This window comes from Cydia fagiglandana, chromosome 20 (genome assembly GCF_963556715.1).
Source record: "Cydia fagiglandana chromosome 20, ilCydFagi1.1, whole genome shotgun sequence".
Classification (NCBI taxonomy): domain Eukaryota; kingdom Metazoa; phylum Arthropoda; class Insecta; order Lepidoptera; family Tortricidae; genus Cydia; species Cydia fagiglandana.
Genome location: NC_085951.1, coordinates 3,162,300 through 3,176,013, shown reverse-complemented (window position 1 = coordinate 3,176,013; position 13,714 = coordinate 3,162,300).

Sequence of the window (13,714 nt, the reverse complement as noted above, 5' to 3'; positions counted from 1 at the left end):
CCAAATAATATTACTAAAAAAAAAATATAAAAATGTCTAATTACAACCTAGACCAAATTGAAAAAATAGTGCAAAAGTGTTTAGCGCCTGTTAATAAAGAAATCGCAGGATTATACCAAGTAATAAAAAAACTAGAAGAAAAATTGACGAAGCAAGGTTCGTTGCACAGTGACAGCGATTTGAATACGGATGCGCCAACTGTTGGAGCCGCCTCAAAAACCACCGAAAGCGAAAAAGCCAAATGCCAAAACACACAAGGTACGTCGTATTCTAATTCGTTACGTAGCCAGAGGGCTCAAGCACGAGATATAAGGGGCACGCAACGAAACAGCATAATAAAAACAACAACACCTGTTGCCGATACTGTCAAGTTTCCTGCGCTAAAACCGACAACTACAAAACAAATTGCATCGCCACCGACAACCAACAAAACTAACACTTCTTTAAACAATAAAGTTGACTCAGTTACACCTAACAGCACGTCAACCCCAATCACTAACTTATTATCAAACACTTTGGACGAACCTCAAGTATTAGACTCCGAAAACGTTTCACAATGGGAAGAAGCACAGTCACGCAAACGACGCCGCCACTCAACTCGAGCTGTGGTCCGCGGTGCTGGCCCTATAGATAATAACCTACAAACAGTCGAGCGGACAAAGAAACTCCATGCCTGCTTCTTTAAACCGGACACTACCACTGACTCCCTAAAGAATTACATGCAGAGCAAAAACGCAGGGCACGATTATCACGTAACTAAACTAACACTCAAACACCAATATTACTCATCATTCGCAATAGTATTGCCTAGCAGCGCATTCGAATATTTCATGCATCCAGACAACTGGCCGCCAGGGACTGAGGTTAGCGAGTGGTTTCGCCGAGGCGCCGGGCGAGCGGGGCGCTCGTCAAACCGGTCGCAGCGCCGGACCCCCGCCAGCGACAGGCGCCTCCGCCCCCGCACCGCCGGCAGCCCCACTGCAATTGCCTCCTCAAGCCAATGTTAACATATTTCACTTAAACATAAATCGACTAGCTAATAAAACCTACAAACTGGAAAGTGAACTACAGCTACTTCAGAACATAGATGTATTGTGTTTATCTGAGCACTGGCTTAATTCCAATCAAATAACATCAGTAAACATACTCAACTATGAGCTCCGGAGCCACTACTGCCGACCCTCGCGAATGGGTGGAGGAGTTTGCGTATATACGAGACCTGAAATCCTGTCAATGGAGCGCAAGGAAGTTACAGACTTGTCGGTCGAAATGCAATTTGAAGCGTGTGCGATTGAGTGCATCGGCCTTGACCTCATTATAATATGTTTATATAGACCGCCCGGTGGTGACATCACGTTATATTTAAATAAATTGAATCAATTATTGGATTTTATTGCTATTCAAAATAATAATGTAATCATAGTAGGTGACATTAATATTGATATACTGACAAATTGTAATATTACTAATCAGTTGCTAGACAAAATTAAGTCTTATGGATTTAGAAACCTTGTAAAGAAACCGACCAGGATAACAAATACCTCTCAAAAATGTATTGACCATGCATACTCGAATATAATTAAGTCCGATATAAATAAAATTAATTGTACTGAAATGCATTTATCCGATCATTTATCGTTGATTATTGGTATTAATATAAATCACCGACTACAATCTAAATGCCATGTTTTAAAACGAAAGTTCTCACTTTCTAATAAGCAGGACTTCACTCGTAGTCTAAATTTCCAAAATTGGAATGAAGTCTTGAGTAAAAGCAACTGCCCAAATGAGAAGACAAAATCTGTTATAAATGTTTTAAAGCATTACTTCGATGTACACTTTCCTGTTAGGAATCATCCTGTTAAAAACTCCAATGATGTCTGGGTCAATGACATCGTGAAAAAACAGAGAAACATTATTAAAAAACTTAAAGTAAAACTAAGTCAAAACCCAAATGACTCTGTGGCGCGATCGAAGCTTCAGACGTTAGAAATTTCCTACTGGTCCCTTCTAAAAAAAGTACGTAAGAATCACATAAACAGTCAAATATCAAACAGCAGCGGTCACGATATGTCGCGTAGTATATGGCGCATAGTATCAAACGAAACGTGCAGAGGTATAAAAAACATGAACAGAGCGATCGACATACTTGTTAGCAAGGCCGCGGGCGACTGTCAGGATGCCCGAGCCACCGCCTCCGCCGCCTTGTTAAATAAGTACTACGTCGAAGCAAATGTAAACAATACAAGACCATGCACTCCTACTGCCTTAAAATATCTACATAGTTACTTAGACAATACTCCCTCACCTCTTATCTTTACTCCGTTTACACTGAGTGAATTGATCGAAGTATGTAAACAAATAAAACGTAAGACATCTAAAGACATAAACGACATGTCGACACATATCTTAGATTGTTTGCCTCCTTGTGTCATACTCGTATCCCTACTTCTGTCACTATTCAACGAATGCGTTAGTGTTGGTGTATATCCCGAAATACTAAAATTAATAAAGGTTATGCCAATTTATAAGGGCAAGGGCGAACTGAATTTACCTAAGTCTTACAGACCCATCTCATTGGTGCCTGTGATTTCGAAGGTGTTTGAAAGGTTGCTGAGTAATAGACTTATGGAACATTTTACTCGCAATAGATTACTGAACAGTCAGCAGTATGCCTATCAGCCGGGCCGATCGACAACTGATGCCGCTCGCGATGTCGTGGGGCGGGTGCTGACACACCTCGAGGGCTCGAGGCAGGTCGCAGCCATTTTCTGTGACTTGTCGCGCGCCTTTGAGATGATAGATCACTCGCTCCTCCTCAGTAAGCTTTCTCACTACGGAGTCACCGGTACCTTCCTTGATATAATAGCATCATTTTTGGATGAGCGTAAACAATGTACGTACGTACTTAACTCGAAGTCTGACATGGAGTCTATAGGTGACTGCGCCGTGCCTCAGGGCTCTGTGTGTGGGAATAGCCTATTCTTGGTCCTGGTAAATGATATCACGTCAGCTTGCCAGGGCCAAGAATATGTTATGTTTGCCGATGACACATGTGTTATTGTCCATGCGGATGACTATGATGGCTTAAAATCAAGGATCTGTCACGTCATTAATCAACTAGTCGAATGGTTTTCCGCCAACGGCATGCTTCTAAACCTAGAAAAAACAAATATTGTCCACTTCCAGTTAAAAAAGTCAAATAAGCCCAATCTGGATATTATATTAAATAACACCCCAATTCCACAAGTCGAAACGGCTAAGTACCTAGGCTTCCATATTGACGCTGGCCTAAAGTGGGCGCCACACATACATGCGACTTGTGACAAATTGGCCGCAGCGTGTTTCGCACTGTCCAGGATTGCGCCCAGTTTGTCTATAGAGAACACCAAAACTGCTTACTATGGATATTTCCACTCGATTCTTACGCAGGGTGTAGATCTCTGGTGCACAGCGGCAGATCGCGACAGAGTGTTTAAGATGCAAAAACGAGCCCTGCGTATAATCGATGGAAAACCATTTGACTATCCTGCTCAGTCTTTATTTAAAAAACATAAAATCTTAACGTTACCGTCTGTATACATATTGACTGTGTGCATGTATGTAAGGTCAAATATACAAAATTACAAATTTAGCGCTAAAAATTGTGACACCTCGTCGCGAAGGCGACCACGATTACAAATCCCAAAGCATCGACTCGCGAAGTCTCGACGATCGCTTGACGTCATGGGACCGACTGCCTACAACTCCGTACCTAATGTCATCAAAGACTCGACTAGCGATGCAATATTCAAAAATAAACTTAAATCCTTTCTAATAGATCAGGCATACTATAGTATTGCCGACTTTATGAGTGCGCCGGTGAGTAATTGACCCAGCACCGTTTGAGAAACAGGTTCTAATACCTAACTACCTACAAATGTTACTTGTTTATTACTTGTATTTAATGATTTAAACACAATGTACTCAATAGTTTTAAGTTAATGACGTGTAAAATGTAACTATGTTTATATTTACCAATAAAGTCTGTATTCTGTATTCTGTATTCTGTATACGTGTAGTATGCAAATCAGCAGTGAGAAATGGCTCAATTATTGACTATAGTAATATCATTTTGATGGGTTACTAACTCTGGAGCCGCCATTAACAGGCGTTCCCCTCTGTCGAAAATAGGCGGCCAATGGTCAACCTCATGTCAACCATATGTATGGACTGACGTTTATCTGACATGACGTACCTATACATTTGATGTGCCCCTCCCCCGCAAAAAACGGCAGACTACCCAGCAAACATTTTTGGTCGATATTCCGAAAAAGGCACCTATTTTAGGTCGCACAATTTAGGAGACCAAAATGAGGCACGTCGAATCGACGTCGTGGGCACGTGCCGGCGACATAAATGGGGAAAAAACGCACGTGCCGGCGACGTATTTATTGACGGTAAATTAGTGATTACAACCATTAGGTCAACACTAGGTCATGTTTCCGATGTGGATTCGACGTCGCCACGACGTGCCGCGTAGTGAAAATGTACTAATTTGGTATTCTTTACCACCTTTAGACGTGATGGCGACATATTTTTATCCATATAATTACTCTGCGAGGCAATATTTAGATGAGACGCGATGAAGAGAAAAAGAGACACAAACATTTTACGCTTATATATTCTTTTCACTCAGAAACAAAATGTCTAACAAGAAAACAACTTTAAGTTGTGCAATGATAATGGCGGCCACTAAGTCATGTAAAATAATTTAGGCCGATTACGCTGATGAAGAACGATGAAATCTAGTGCACAGAAAATTTTTTCGTGCAGTATGTTAGGTTTACATACAAAACTATCGATGGGCTTTTGAAATATTTAAGTTTTCAACATTTTATAAAATCAAAATGCATATATTTGCTTGTAACTGAGTGTTGTAATTGAATATTTGTGTGTGTGAGTGTATTGACTTGATCAAAAATATTGTTTTATTTTGAATATTAGCACAATGAAGTACCGTGCGATGGCACCATTCAAGATATAACAACTTAAGTTATGCAATTTCATATTTAGCATCTCGTTATAATGAAAGAAAATGGCGGCACAACCTTATGGTATTGATAGTACTTTACAAGTGATTTTAACTATATGGTCGCAATTTGGTATCTATTTTAAGTAACATTTACCTAAAATTAGTAGCTAAATCGACATAAAATCGACGACCTAAAGGTCTCCGTATAAGAAATAATTACGTCGCAAATACACCTAAAATGTCTTATTAGTACATTTGACCTATTGGTCAGACTTTGCAGTTAATTTTACCTAATATTTCGACTTATTTTCAACCATTAAGTCCCTGACCCCATGGTCCCCGTATAAGAAATAATTACGTCGCATATACACCTAAAATGCCTTATTAGTACATTTGACCTATTGGTCAGGGTTCGAAGTTAATATTACCTAATATTTCGACAGATTTTCAACCATAAAGTCCCTGACTTCATGGTCTCCGTATAAGAAATAATTACGTCGCATATACACCTAAAAGGCCTTATTAGTATATTTGACCTATTGGTCAGGGTACGAAGTTAATTTTACCTAGTAATAGGACTTATTTTCAACCATTAAGTCCGTGACTTCATAGTCCCCGTATAAGTAATAATTACGTCGCAAATACACCTAAAATACCTTATTAGTAGATTTGACCTATTGGTCAGGGTTTAAGGTTAATTTTACCTAATATTTTGCCTTATTTTCAACCCCTAAGTCCCTGACTTCATGGTGTATTTATGAAGTGAAATTTACGTTTTATTATCCCTATATTTTGACTTGGAAGTAAAAGTGTACAATACGTAAAATAATTGGTGACTTAGGACGTCATTTTCACTTAAATTGGAAAAATCTTCTTCGAGCCTAGGAAAAAATACTTAAAATGTTTGCTGGGTATATTGTACCGAAAATTTTAGACATGGCGTCTCCGTTGGTTATATCCTCCAAGGTTACTAAGGTAAGTACTTGTACCTTTTTGGCAGGATAAAAAAACCCCGATGAGTTAGACTAAAGCGACATGTAGGTACTCTTAGTTAAGCTAAAGGAATAACAATAAGGTACCTACTATCGACATTGTTAAATGATAATTCCGAAATCTTATTGCAAAGAGATAAGGCCGCGTAGCCAAGATGCCGATCGCTTACGCTCCGTAGCGATCGAAACGCAACTGTCACTGTCGCACTAATATGGAAGAGTGATAGAGAGACATAATGCTTTTCGTTGTCGAAGCGATAGCGATTGTAACCTTGGCTAGGCCGGCAGGTCCACCTATTTTCAATCAAGAGTGCTGTCGGTACCTACCGGATTAGCATAACGTTCGCGGCTGTCTTGTAGTGGCAAGCTGTTTTAGCGCCGGCAATATAGCACACGGGACGTAAAGCACGGGCTTAATGGCCTATTCGGTAACGGCTAGGCCGATATTGGCCTAGGCTTACGGCCGACGTAAAGTGTTGATGAAATTGTGGGTCAGAAGGTTGACGTGTGGGTCTAGAAGTAACCAAGGTAACGGTTTCAATCAAGAGGTGAATTTATGACTTTGTCAATGGGGCCATTTTGGCCACTTTCGAAGGGCTCTAGCGCCTTAAAAATAAAAATATCAAAAAAAGCAAAACGGTCCGACACAGATATTGACAATATTAATCTGTGTTGAAAAAATCATTGCTCTAGCATCCAAATCCACGGAGGAAACAGTCGAGTACGTTTGTATGGAGAAATGACCACTCCTGTTGGCTCCTGTATAGCTTAGAAAATATTTAAAACTCGGAAAATCCCCTGAATGTCAAAATACCGAGAACTAATAGGAAATTCACGATGCAAAATATCAGATTTCCAATTTGCTCTATTAAATTGATGTGCATGCAGGAATTTCTGTGTTTTTAACATTCGACGGGATTCAAAGCAGTGCGATCATTATAACACTTTAAACTCTCGCGTTTTGTACACATATTTAATTACATAAACGGATCTACCGCGATATAATTTCAAATACTTACTACTTACTACTACTACTACTACTACTACTTACTACTACTACTTATTACTTACTTAATTTTAAATAAGTACTTACTTAGAACTTGTGTTTTTAAATAACTGCTATCTATGTTTTTCTAATAATTATATCGCGGTAGACCCGTTTCTGTAATTAAATATAGTGTGATCATTATTAGGTATGTATACAATAGGGTATTATACTGTATTTAAAATAAATTATTTTACACCATGCATGAAATAAAGCACCAGATAATTATTAGAAAAACATAGATAACAGTTGTTTGAAAACACAAGTTCTATTTAATAAATCGGATAAAAATATATGTATAAAGTAGGTGAGTTGACCGTGACGTCACGATGTAATGTTACATATAAATTCCATATTAGCAAATCGTTTTGACAGTTCTAAAAAAGTAACTGATTTGACTAGTTGGAAAATACCCTATTCAGCATACAATGCTGTTGGAATGGATCATGTAGAAATTATTATAATGTCAGAATACAGTGATCACTAGAGTTAGACCGTAAAAAATCTGCAGCGATTTTGATAGCCCACGCAGTGCAAGTGTCATTTTAAACGTCAAACTTCTATGAAATTATGACGTATGAATAACACTTACACTGCGTGGGCTGTCAAAATCGCTGCAGACTTTTCACGGTCTGACTCTACGCGTCAGCCGAGTAGAAGCGTTAAATGAAGTTTCAAAAATTTTTTAACATATTAATTATTGAGGTTTGTAATATCTATTGACAGTAAGTATCTAAATTTAAATTAAAAACCAATGACAAATCCAAAACATATGTATCATAATCATAACACATAACAGATGGTTAGATGAACACGCTTTCTTAGTTCTTACGATTATTGGTACTTTTCTGCTAAGTTTATTATTTTAATCAGGCAATAGAGTTTTATAAACTTAGTCCTAATCTTACGGTGACTCACAGTATGGCCAAAGCCAAAGTTGATTCAATAAATTCCTCTCAAGTTAGTCATAAATACGGCATGTAACGGCATAGCCGCAATAGTAGAAGTCGGCTACGAGTCGATGCCAGTTTAGTCTTCGAACACTTACAGATTAGAAGGATGTAAAGTGTACAGCCATCAGATGTATCAGCGCGGCCGAGGTGCTCAAATATATCTGAACACAACACTCCAGCGCCTTGACAATAGAGATGACGGTGACTGTACACTGTGACTGGTGTTCGACTTAAAATAGAGTTAGAAATAGAGTTAAAAATAAAATAACACTTGCACTGCGTGTGCTATCAAAATCGTTGCAGACTTATCTTGCTCTAACTCTAGAAAGAACGAAAAAGCCCGGTTCTAATTTACGCTGTCATATTCGAACTTCAAGATATTCACAAGAGACGACACGTACTAGATCCATTAGATAGAGTAAGATATCTATTAGATGTGAATTGGATCTCTAAGTCATATCCTGTGGAAATCGTTCAAGAGTATCTCCAGAATCGCGCAAATGTCAAATTTGACAGGTTAGATCTTAAACATATCGTTATCGTATCTTGGTGATGTCTAAAAGATATCTAATAGATGTATATTTCAAAATCCGAATCGGGTCCATAGTCTCTAAAACTGTATTAGTACAGTCATTATATCCAAAAAACCGACCCTACCCGTGAATAATTAGTTCTTGGATTTTTTTTTCGCAGGTCCCTCGGGGGGGTCACTGGGAGTGTAAATTCAAAAAGTAGGCTTAATCAGGCTCCTGCGTATATTCGAAAAATGGTTTTTTTTACAAAAAAACGGTTTTTCTTCAATAACTCGGCCATTTTTGATTTTACAGTAAAACCGTAAGGACAAAAATTGTAGGAAATTTGATTCTCTACAAGTTAGTCCAGTCATTATATCCAAAAAACCGACCCGTCCCGTGAATAATCAGGTCTTGGATTTTTTTTTCGTACGTCCCTCGGGGAAATCACTGGGAGTGTAAATTCAAAAAGTAGACTGAATCAGGGTCCTGTGTATATTTGAAAAACGGTTTTTCTTGAATAACTCGGTCATTTTTGATTTTACAGTAAAACCGTGAGGACAAAAATTGTTCAGAATTTGATTCTGTACAACTTTGTTTACCTTCATTTATGCCGTAAAGCGTGGAACATAGGAGATAATGATAATATTTTGAATTTGTCGCGTTTTTCAGGTTTAATTTCTAAAATATCGATTTTGGGGGAAAGAAGGTGGGAACCAAAATTGTTCAGAATTTGATTCTCTACAAGTTTAGTCCTCTTCATTTATGTCGTAAAGTTGAAAATAAACGAGATGTTGAAAATATTTTGAATTTGTCGCTTTTTTCAAATTTTATTTCCAAACTATCGATCCTAGAAGAAAAATTGTGAGGACCAAACTTGTAGAGAATCAAATTTTCTAAAATTTTTGTCCTCACGGTTTTACTGTAAAATCAAAAATGAACAAGTTATTCAAGAAAAACCGTTTTTGGAATATACACAGGACCCTGATTCAGTCTACTTTTTGAATTTACACTCCCAGTGATTCCCCCGAGGGACGTACGAAAAAAAAATCCAAGAACTGATTATTCACGGGAAGGGTCGTTTTTTTGGATATAATGACTGGACTAACTTGTAGAGAATCAAATTTCCTACAATTTTTGTCCTTACGGTTTTACTTTAAAATCAAAAATGGCCGAGTTATTGAAGAAAAACCGTTTATTTGTAAAAAAAACCATTTTTTGAATATACGCAGGAGCCTGATTAAGCCTACTTTTTGAATTTACACTCTCAGTGACCCCCCCGAGTGACCTACGAAAAAAAATTCCAAGAACTAATTATTCACGGGTCAAAATCTATAATGACTGTACTATATTGTATAATTGTTTTCTAAGCTAGACTGCAGTGTGTATCAACGGAACAACGCATCCCAATTGCGGCAGAACTAGTTTGGTGATAAACTGTTCAGTTTTCTACAGGCTCTGGATTAAGGACTACGTTATGCTCAAGCTCTGTTCTCACACGGATTAAACATGGTGAAATTGAATATGAATAGATTCAGTAAGTTTTATTTTAATTGTTTACGAATGGAGATTGTTCTCTTCCATGTCCGCTATCACGACGTTCACGACGTTCACGACGTTCAGCCAGCTTCGAGGTGACAGTCTAAATTCCAACGACAGCAGCACTTCATTTTACTATGGCAATTGACAATAACACCGACGCGTTCGTACTAGTGATGCAGCTGCGGTCAGAAATGGAATGTTACCTTAAAGGCCTACCGCGGCCGCGTGATCTACCATTCATTATACCTATCTTCTTCTTTTTAGGTCTATACCTATCTTCTTCTTCAATTGAATGAATGAATGAATTTAATTATTGGTCGCTGAATGCCGCTCGCTCCTGTGCTCTGCATTCCTACAGCTATTAAGTTACTCTGGAAAGTTGGTAAGCGCCCAACGTAGTAAGTCTATACAGGTAGATCAGGTAGATGTACTGATTACGCTGATACGAAGAAACTTTGATTCCCGTGAGATAATCCGGAGTAATGTGTTCATTTAGTTGTTTCTAAACTACACCTTATACTCGTAAATATAGCATAGTATTTCTGGGGCAAAGAGGTACCAGTGCTAGTGATTATAATTAAGTAAATAGCGACTTAAGTGTTATCTGTATTGATAGAGCCATTTTTAAATCGTAATTCACTAAATAAAGAGCGTCAGTCCTTTCATTATCTATTTGCAAACCAATCCCAAAATCGCGAAAGAAGGAGTTTAGAAAATGGACCAGCCAAAATGTATAAAACAGCCAAATATTTTTTTCGATATATCGGGGTTAGTCCCATAGTAAGAGTTGCTCAGTATAATCCCAAAACCTTTGTGGCAACGGGAATGCACTTATTTTTTGACCATCCTGTATATAGAAGAAATAATTTCTTTCGACGTTAATATTGGGTCAAAATATTCGACTAGTAGTATGCGGCGGCGACCTTCGAGCAACACCGGCTTCCGACACGTCGGAAGGGAGGGGCCCAAGCGATATCTCACCGTCTTAGAGGATATAACCAATGGAGACGCCATGTCTAAAATTTTCGGTACAAAATAGTCTGCCGTTTTTTGCGGGGGAGGGGCACATCAAATGTATAGGTACGTCATGTCAGATAAACGTCAGTCCATACATATGGTTGACATGTGCTTGACCATTGGCCGCCTATTTTCGACAGAGGGGAACGCCTGTTAATGGCGGCTCCATTGTTTAATTACTCCGAGCTCACCGTACAAATCTTTCTGCCATTTTTCGCGGGGGGAAGCACACAGTGGCACTTCTCACACACTTACATACAAAATCCAATCAGAGGCCCTACCGCGAACCACGTTCGACGTGTTGCCTCTTTATGGCACTTGTAAATTCATACGTAAGTGTGACAGGGAGGCAACACGTCGAATGTGGTTCGCGGTAGGCCCTCTGTAATGACGACACAAATACATACAAAATGACACACGTCAAAGACAAATCTTGCAAACCTCGATCTCTTTTTGTGTACGAACGAGTGACTAGTGTCACAACACGCACACTAACACATTTCCGTTGAATAGTAGGGTTAGTAAGGAACACAAATGTATGGAAGTGCATGCACTTTAGTCTCAGGCGATGCCGCTTGGCACGATTGTTCCTTAGGTCAAACAAAGTTGATCTGGCCCGGTAGCCAGGAGATCGTACCATGCAGACCCCCAAAAAGGGGGGGGGGGTGAAAGGGTCGGCTCCCAGGTCCAATCTATGCTATATTCCTTCCTAGTTGCTAAAACTAGGGCAAGTTATATATTATTTTCGTATAAATTAGGGACGAGGAATTCATTTTTGAAATAATTATTATGCCTTTCCATACAAAAAAAAATGCCTACTTTAAAGTGATATTTTCCAGAATAAAGAATACATGGGCTACATCGTCAAATTTTTTATTTAGTGCAAATCGTCACACTGTGATTGTACCATCCAAAATTGTCACAAAAAATTATATAACATTTTCATGTTTTATACGAAAATATTTTTTTTTGTATGGAAAAGCATAATAATTCTTTCAAAAATGAATTCCTCGTCTCTAATTTATACGAAAATGATATATAACTTGACCTAGTTGCTAAGACTAGGAAGGAATATGGCATAGATTGGACCTGGGGAGCCGACCCTTTCACCCCACCTTTTTGGGGGGTCTGCATGGTACGATCTCCTGTCTACCGGGCCAGATCAACTTTGTTTGACCTAAGGAACAATCGTGCCAAGCGGCATCGCCTGAGACTAAAGTGCATGCTAAATGACCTTACTGACGCTTACTAGAAGTATGCCATTGTATTCTGAGAGATGAGAAGTCGGATTTGTCGCTCGACCGAGCCGCAATTTGTACTGAGCGAGCAAAATTGATAAATCCAACAATTACTTGAGACTAAAATATAATAATTGTATTTAAATGTAATTAAACGTATGATATGTAAAAAAAATATTACATGTGAAATGTAACACTTTCTTTTTGTAAATTTGACGTCCCCGACCTCTTTTTATAACAAAAAACCGAGCAAACAGGCATTTTTGTGCAGCAGTGTTCACGCGCGCGTCTGGACTCGGTCTAGTGAAAAATCCAAGTGCAACTAGTTTTATTACCCGCGGTAGATTAGATTGACGCGCTAATCTTGTACCTCGGCAGAGGGGAAATAGTGCGAATGCCGCCTCCCTTCCGTGTTGCTCGAAGGCGGCGACCGTCACTTATTTTTCAAGGAAATTGACAGAGGCAACAATGACGACGCAACATTAAGCTGCCATTTACATCCGAACGTCACTTTAAGATTATAGCAAGTGTCTTCCATATCAATCGGCTATGCGCTTGCGCGAGCACGTAAACTCAACACGATCTCATCTACTGATGTGCCTAAGGAAACTTTCCAAACTTGCGAAATGTTTCGGAAATTTCACGTAGGAAAAATTCGGAAAATTTCTTTCATTTTTGTATGAGAATTGAAACGTTCCAATTTTAAATTTAAATTTCCCATATTTCCTAGTGAAAGTTTCATGTTTCTGAGAATTTTTAGAATTTTATGGAAACTTTCCGCAACTTGCATATCTGTAATCTCATCTTAGCGTACAGTCAGCAGCAGAAGTTGCTAAAGCGGGCGAGGTGTTCAAAATTACATTGACGCGCTTTTATTATCTTAACAGTAAAGTCGCGTCAAGATCATTTTGAACACCTGGCTCGCTTAGCAACTATTGCTGCTGACTGTACCGAAAAATCCACACCATCAAACTCGAAAATAAGTTTCGTTTTTCCAGCAACAAATCCTTTTTTTTCTAGAAAAAATATAGCGATTCAAGCTTGAAGCTACCAGGGGCTCAGCCTTAATGAGAGGCGACTCATAACAAGACAAGCTCTCGACAAGCCCCTTCCAGAGCTGTCCTTCCCATCGCTCTTCTAGCACGGGCGAGTTAACGGCTGGAGCTCAGCCAAAATTACAATCGTACATCGAGAAATGCCAAATGAAATGAATACCGCGAAAACAGAAATTCGCAAATTGGGATCTCCCTCTTTTAATCGTACTTTAATGAAGGTGTAATTAGAGTAACAGAGAAAGATGCCCGCCATTTAAGAGCCCTTCAACGTGCACACTAGCGCCACTGCTAGATAATCGTGATTATTTAGGTTTATAGAACTTTATTTTTTTTCTCAAAGAAATTA